Raw genomic sequence first — 7,609 nt, 5'->3', positions numbered from 1 at the left:
ATTAGACTTTGAAAACACTTAAGTTGCAGGGGGTATCTAACATGACTTAGGCAAAATAGGTATCTGCTTCTAATGTAGAGGAAATGGCAGATTATGAGTGCTTAGCAATGTTGTTTAAGGAGCTGGGTGTTATTCTGCCTTGCTCCCAGAAGGGTGTTTCTGTTTTTGTGTCATGTTTTAATGCATATTATTTTGAAAAAATTTTAATGGAAATCCTGACAATTGTCTTCTGTTAGAAAAGATTGCAGAGTTGGCTACACATTTAGAGAGTTTCTGGATAGAGGTAGAAGTGCCTAGGTTGGAAGGTAAACTGCCACCCAGTCCTGCATCCAGGGGTCTAAAAGAACAGGAAATGGCACAGGTATAAGAGGTTAATGTACAGCCAAGTGCACCACCAGAGAATTTGTTTGGGCCTACACAGCCACCTTCAGTATTTACAGTCTTTGTGTGGCTGGGTGGCAAGCCTTGAGGTTTTTTGGGACTAAATTACAGCTGCTGGTTCATAGCTGGTGTCTGCCTGCCTAGATGACTGAACTGCAGCTGCTGACTCTTATTCAGTGTTTTCTATGGGACTGAACTACTGCCAAAGATGATCAAGCTTACCCGTAAAAATCTATTGTTAAACAAGTCCACTTCCGTGATATTGGAATAACTTTTCTATTACCTCTGCTGGGTAGTGGGCTAGAGGAAAGGTCGAACCCTTATGAAAAGTAGGTACCAAAAAAATTTATGCCCACATGTTATGGTTGTGAATCATCAAGAAAAGAGAACACAAGTTAGGTCTGCATTAAAGAGCCCACTGTAAGAACACCATGAACCACTTTGTTTGTGTCTTTCATGATGTCAGGTTTTACTTAGTAATAATACATTCCAGTGATAAAAAAAATTTGTCATGTAATCTTACGGTGACAGCCTAGTCAAGATGGATGTAGGTTCTTAAGTACAAATACTAATCCTCATGGCACACATACAATATCTATGCAGTTTAAAGAAAGAATACACACATTAAAGAGGTTGCAGCAGAGTTCTAAGAATTTCAGAAGTGATCTGAGAGAGAGAGTCTTTATTGATAAACTGTAGTGTGTAGTTTTATACTCTATCCACCTTTTGCTCCGGAAGGTGATTGTGCTACCAGACCCCACCCAGCTTCCCTTGACTTCTCAGACAAAAGACACAGACATACAGTTGCTCAGTTACAACTAGCCTGGCACAATTGCTGGGCACTACTATCTGCTATCTGGAAAAGTGTGTGCTTACTAAATTATTATCTCCACCTCTCTACCTGCCCCAAACTCCCCTGACCACCTGCCTGTAGAAATCTCACACTGTTTCCATAGTTCTGTCTCCAAAGCTTGTTGAACTCCTTCCCCTCCTTTGCCTTTCTCTCCCTGCCTCCAGAGCCCTGGAAATCAGTAACAGCTGCAACCTCTTAGGACTTGGTTCTGGCACATGAGGTAGCAACATCTTGCAAAATTGAGGCAAGATTCTGCAGAAGGTCATACGTGTCCTGAATCCTTGTCTAAGATATGGTACCGTTACTCCACTAGTCAATATTCCAGATCCAAAAATCAAAGGGTAGAAATGGAAACAGAGTGTAAAGTTCCTAAGGAATGAAAAGCTATGCCAGTCTCTTAACACTCTGGAGTGCATGTGGAGACCCCGCATGGTGGCTGACTAAGAAGCAGATGAACAAACTAGATGGTATATGATTAACAATTGTCCAATTACAGTTGGCATTCATTTTGATGGGTTCTACTGAAAAGGGCCTACTTAGGTTAGGCTTCCCCACAGTGATGCTGACTTTTCTTCTTTTTGTCATTAGCAGATATTTTGTGAAGATGAAATTTCAGAAGTTATGAAGTAACATGTAATAATTTTCACAAATCCTTCCATTTACTGATTCATTTATATTCACATGGTTTCTATGCCATTTGATCGGTTATGATATATTTGTACAGATAGATGTGGTGGTCTAATTTTTCTAGATTTAATTAATGATGGCTTGATTAATTTGACTTTTTGGAGCATTTTAAACAAATTCCAACCATTGTTTGAACTCTTCTATGGTTCTGTTCACACCTTTAAGGGAAGTATGCCTGTTAGTTTTTTGTTTTATTTTCCCAACTTGACACAAACTAGAGTCAAGTAGAAAGAGACAAGCTTACTACTTCAGTTCCTGCTTTCAGTTCCCCAAATTCAGTGAGATCAGGATACATAAGACCGACTTTCCTTTCCAAGATATATTTAGTCACTATTTTATCATAGCAATATAAATCAAACTAGGAGAAAATTGGTACCAGAAAGCAGGCTATTATTATGTCAGACCTGCCCATGAAATTGCGGGGAAAATTGTAGACCTGTTTGTTCAAAGCTTAGTGGGTTGTGTTGGGGACCCTGGACGTTAAGAGTTCGGAGAGCAATGCTGATGAAGGAGGCCTGCCCGGGGAAGTTTCAGAAGGAAGTAAAGACTCTGTCAGGTATGTTCATGTGATATATTTGAATTAATAACCTGTGATTTGTGGTCACCCAGGGCTGGAGAAAAGTCTTTGATGAATAGGATACCAGCTCTACTTAAGGAAAGACTGCTTTACTAGGAAAACTGATGCTGGGCTCAGCTATGATTAAGAAGAGAGCAGCATCGAGTTGAAATCTTTTTGGAAATGTTTCCCTGGGGTTAGTACACTGAAACTATGGTCGAGAGAGAGACAAGGCTGCATTGTAGAGTGGGAGCTGACCCTGGTAACGTGTAAGGGTGTAATATGTAGTGCTGGTTAGAGCATTATGAAAACCATAGGATTGGTTGGGGTAAAAAAAAAAAAAGCTGAATCCATTGGGAATCCTAAGATTGTAGAATTCATGGGGAGAAGCTTAGTGTTGGCACTATGCCCATACGATGGTCTTGGAGTCCCTGCAGAAAGCCCAGGAAGTTGTTGATTAAAGTGAGTCCTCAGGTGCTGTGGAGATCTCAAGAGAGTGATGATTCCAGGACTGTGAGACAATCAGTAAGACCAGCAGCAGCTTATAGAGTAGGGATAGCCTGAGCCTATGAGATGAGCTATGTCTATGGTGACTGGCTGAGCCAGAGGGATGTGTCCTGGCCAAAAACCATTTAGTAGTATGATTCCTCATGACTTGTTCAGACATGCTTATTGTTATTTTACAAGTTTCCTTCTTCTTCTACATCTACTTCCATCTCCCTTCCCCAAGGAGCCTCCCTTTCCCATTTTCTCTATCACATCATTTGTATCCTGGGCTCCCTTGTTTTCCCTATTTCCACCTTCTTCTCCACCTACTTCCACTGTCCTATCAGATCAGGAGTCTCTCTTTTCCTATTTCTCCTGTCAGGTTACTTGTACCCTGCCATTACCTGCCTCCTTAAAGAGCCCTCCCTTCATTATGGTTCCATCTACAAAAACTCTCTTGTCCTTAGGTGCACACAACTATAGGCAGCCGAGAAAGGCTGGGAATGGGAGAAGAGGCCTTCTTCAAGGAAGTTAACATCAATTCATTGTCCAGTGCCAAACCGTCAGACCTGAAAACTTACATACAGCTAGCATTACATGGACTGAACAGGTTATATTTAGGATACACAAACACACACATACACACACACACACACACACACACACACACACACACACACACACACGCACACAGACACACACACACACTAGCAATTAGTTGTTTTTTTTTTTAAAGTCCATGAATTTGAATTTGAAAGAGAGGAGGAAGGTGTATAATGGTGTATTTGAAGGGGAAGGGAGAAATGTAATTAAATTATAAACTCAAAAATTAACAAAAATGAGAGCATGAATACAGACACACACACACACACACACACACACACACAATCTCCTGGATTATGACCCAGAGTAAAAGGCATCTGCTTTGTTTCAGATTCAGTTTGTTCATTAGTCAAACCCTGAAAGATTATCAATAATGTTAATTCCAATTGTTGTCCAAATAAACTTAAAAAAATAAAAAACTTTACATCCAAATGCAGCCACAGTCTTACAATTAGAACTTTGGTATATGAATTTGGAGGAGATATAATTCAAACATAACAGATGCTTAGCTCATACCTAATCAAAGAATTGTAATTTTTCCTGGAATGTCTGTTTTCTTTTTATTTGTGCTTCTCTCCAGTTTCTTAGCTCTTGTGATTTAAAAATATGCCTGGTGAAAAAATGTTATGCATTGTTCACATTTACTGATAATTTTCTATAATATATTTCTAAATCTGTCTACTGTCCAAACACAGAGCCTCATGCATCCTAAGTAAGTATTCTACCATTGGGCTCCCTCTTCAGGATTATGAGCAAAAACAAAACTGAAACTACTTCCTCATTCTGATTCTGCACCACATCTTTAGAGGCTGCGCATTGAAGGCAGAGAACCTTGCAGCTGAACAACCCAGCTCTTTTTGTTTCTGAACAGGATCCTGAGAATTGTATCTGAAGAAAAATAAGAAAACACAGCTTAAAGTCACTGCTTTCAAGCTTCTGGAAGAATAGTTTTCAGGAGACTGGTAAGTTTCTGAATCATGACATCTTTCCTCATTTTTATGCACATGATGAGGAAGTTATTTCTAAAAGTTCTAGCTGTAATTTTGAATCAATCCATACTTTTAAGTATGATTAAAATACTAAGTTAATTAGTAGAAGCAGCACATTAGATATGTAGGAGTATGTTTAACTGATACTAACTTGTAAATGCTTTCCTGGGCAGAAATGCTCTGTTGACTACAGTTAAAATAATGAGAACTGGTAAGAACAATGAGCGATTTCTTCATTGTGACAAACAGGCAGATAAGAAAGATTGAAAAATAAAGCAAAAAGGACTTCAAAATTAAACAACGACAAGTTATGGTGGAACCTCGGGTCCTATGTGATAATGTCAGTTTCTACCTTCCTTTCTATGTAATGTAAGATTTTTTCCCCCAAGTTTTGTTTGCAAATCCATCAAAGGCAGCACCCTTCAGGGCTAGTCATTTAAGTTTTCCTTTTACATCTATTTCAGACAGCAAGGGAGCTGAGGAATGTTGTGTGTGTGTGTGTGTGTGTGTGTGTGTGTGTGTGTGTGTGTGTGTGTGTGTGTGTGTGGAGGGTTGTTGTAGTTTTCTTTTTATTGTGTTGTATTAGTGTGCTTTTCACAAAAACAAAACTACCTTGCTTGCCTTTAGTTTCAATTCCTGGGATCCTTAGAGTGCATAGCTCCGCCCACAGGGCTGCAGCTAAAACTGGGAAGTTTCTTTCCCTTTAAGCATCAGGGTTGGAGATCAAGGGAGCTGTCTTGGACTCCTGAGGTGAAGGTATGCTTGTCCTTGCTCTGTGTGGGAGAGTTTAAAGGGTCAAGTTCTCTGGAGCTTGGCATCTTGTAGCTGCCTTGAATTTAACATAATAAGATTCTTTTTTCACCCTTTAAAACAGGAAGGTAGGAGGTTCTAAGGGGCCAAGATTTAACAACTTGGTATTCTCAAAGGTTGTTTAAACCTATCATAGCAATTTGATTTACTTTGTTCCAACACTAAAAGTCAAGATGTTCTTAAAATTTGTAAAGTGCCTAGGCTTTTTAAATGCTTCACTGAACGAATATCATAGATTTGAATTATGTTCTGAACTGCTAGAATGTTGGAAGCAGATTACGGAATTTTTGACTTTTTAGTGTTTCTAAGGGAATTTTTGAAGAGTTTTGCACATCATATCGAGACAAGATGTTCCACTTATCAGGAGTGAGATTCAGGGAGTCAAAGTGTTTTCTATCTCAGAATCTGTCTATCCCTTTGGTGTCTACTGGCAGCCTCTGGTTTTGAGTTAGTGAAAACAGCCCATGTAGTAGCCAAGCTCTTTGGCAGCCCTCACTGCCTGAAAGAATGCATGAGCTGCAGCGGAAATTCCTGATGTGCAGTGTTTCTGGAATGAATAGGAGAGTCCTGTTAGATTTTCTGTTTCCCCTTTCAGTTAAATCCAAAGAGGAAGTCTTCTTGAATAGCCAAGGGGGCGTGGCTGGTTAAAGAGTTAACTGAGTGCTTTCCACTGGAAACTGACACTGCTTCTGACCCTTCCTGGGTGAGTTTGTGGAACAGGCAAGTCCCTGGCTGGAAGGTCAGTTTCTGCCTTGGGCTCTGAGGCCCTGAACACCAAGGGGCCTCATTCAGGGTTACCTTGTAGAAGAAGTAGCTTCCTCTGGGACTGAGTGCCCCAACAGGAAGGTGAGACAATACTTTGTGACTGCAGAGTGGGGTGTGGGGGGGATAAGCTGATCCATCATCTTTCCTTTTCCTTAAGGCAAGTACCTTAAGAGTACCATCCAAGCGGCTCAGTTTTTGACCATATTTGGGCACAGTACTAGCTCCTGGCTCACAACCACACCCAAGACCTATAACCCCTCTGCCCCCTTGCCCCTCCCCCCCCTCGCCCACTTCCTCCCCACCCCACTCCTCCCCCTGCTCCTCCCTCCCCTCACCCCTCCCTGCTCTTCTGTCTTCCCTCTGCCCTCCCCCCACCACTGCCCTTGGTTTAGTTTGGATGTGTGACTTCTCTGACAGACTTCTGTGAGATCAGTGAGTCCAGCTGAGCTGCTTTGTAATTAACAAGGCTTTATCTACTTTTAGTCTGGTCTAATCTTAATTATATCTGCATTACTAAGGGAGACAAAAATCCTATAGCCACTAAAAGGATCCTTGGATAGGTGTCTCCCATCTACCTAAGTAAAATTATTACCTGGTACATTGAGACACTGAGCACTGGAGGCCTTTCAAAAGATGCATATTTTCATTGTGCGAATGTATTCCATTTACTCAGCATGTTTTGTTAAGAAGCCAGGGTATGATATGTGGGGCTGAAGACGGTGAGCACAAAAACTCAGTCTCGTGTAGTGCATAGAAAAAAGAGCAAGAAAAATTAAAGAGTTAAACAAGTGAAACCATATAAAAGATTTGTTTGCGTTAAGTTCTCACTAGAAAAACATCGAGAAAAGGAATGGGAAATGCTGGTAAATGGGGCCAGTAAGCCAGACAATCAGTTCCTCATGATAATAGTAAGAGTAATAGTAATAATAGTAATAGTAATAATGATAATGATAATGATAATAATAACAACTTTAAGAAAGTGTGGAACCAAGAACCATGGGTGTGTTAGGGGATTCCAGGGAGACAAACAGCCCAGAACAGCTGCGAACAGCTGCACTGTCTGTAATAAGAATCAACAAGAGGCCCAAGCAACTAGATCCACTTCGGAGGAATGAGAAAGCAGTAAGAGGCTGGAGTGCCAGAGAGGTAACAGCATGCCTCATCTTGTAAGGCTTCACACTGTCCATCAGGTGGAAGCCATGGGGAGAAGGAGCAGACAGAGTGTCTGCATGAGGTCACTGGCATCAGTGGTTTGGACTGGCAGGGAGAGAAGGCAGGCGGTGCTGGATGTACTTTCACTGGAAGTTTACTTCACAGTGCAAGTAGTGTGCAGAGCAGGAGAGCAGCCAGCTTGCAGCATGCTACTGGGTATTTATTTTATCAGAATGGTTTAAGCATGGGGAAAGATGCCATCTAGGAAAAGAGTATCCCTTTGACTGTTCTATAAGGTGCTGTTTAAAAATGCTTGGGGTAGAAGTT

At 41.0% G+C, this 7,609-nt stretch overlaps 1 protein-coding gene across 12 annotated transcripts in view; it reads left to right on the top strand.

Moving 5' to 3' along the window:
- Positions 1–2,198: 2,198 nt before the first annotated feature.
- Positions 2,199–7,609, top strand: part of Samd9l1 (sterile alpha motif domain containing 9 like 1) — a 14,365-nt gene continuing 8,954 nt past the window's right edge. For 2 of the 12 annotated variants that reach the window (XM_039108594.2, XM_039108586.2), the window contains exons 1-4: positions 2,199–2,477; positions 4,438–4,528; positions 5,183–5,311; positions 5,961–6,068. The gene's annotated coding sequence lies outside the window, so the exon portion shown is untranslated. Of the gene's footprint in view, positions 2,478–3,737; positions 4,529–5,182; positions 5,312–5,960; positions 6,212–7,609 lie in introns of those variants that run through there. The other 10 variants (XM_039108595.2, XM_039108591.2, XM_063285347.1 and 7 more) reach the window with 9 other exon arrangements.

This window comes from Rattus norvegicus, chromosome 4 (genome assembly GCF_036323735.1).
Source record: "Rattus norvegicus strain BN/NHsdMcwi chromosome 4, GRCr8, whole genome shotgun sequence".
NCBI lineage: Eukaryota > Metazoa > Chordata > Mammalia > Rodentia > Muridae > Rattus > Rattus norvegicus.
This window is presented reverse-complemented; position numbering and strand designations above follow the sequence as displayed.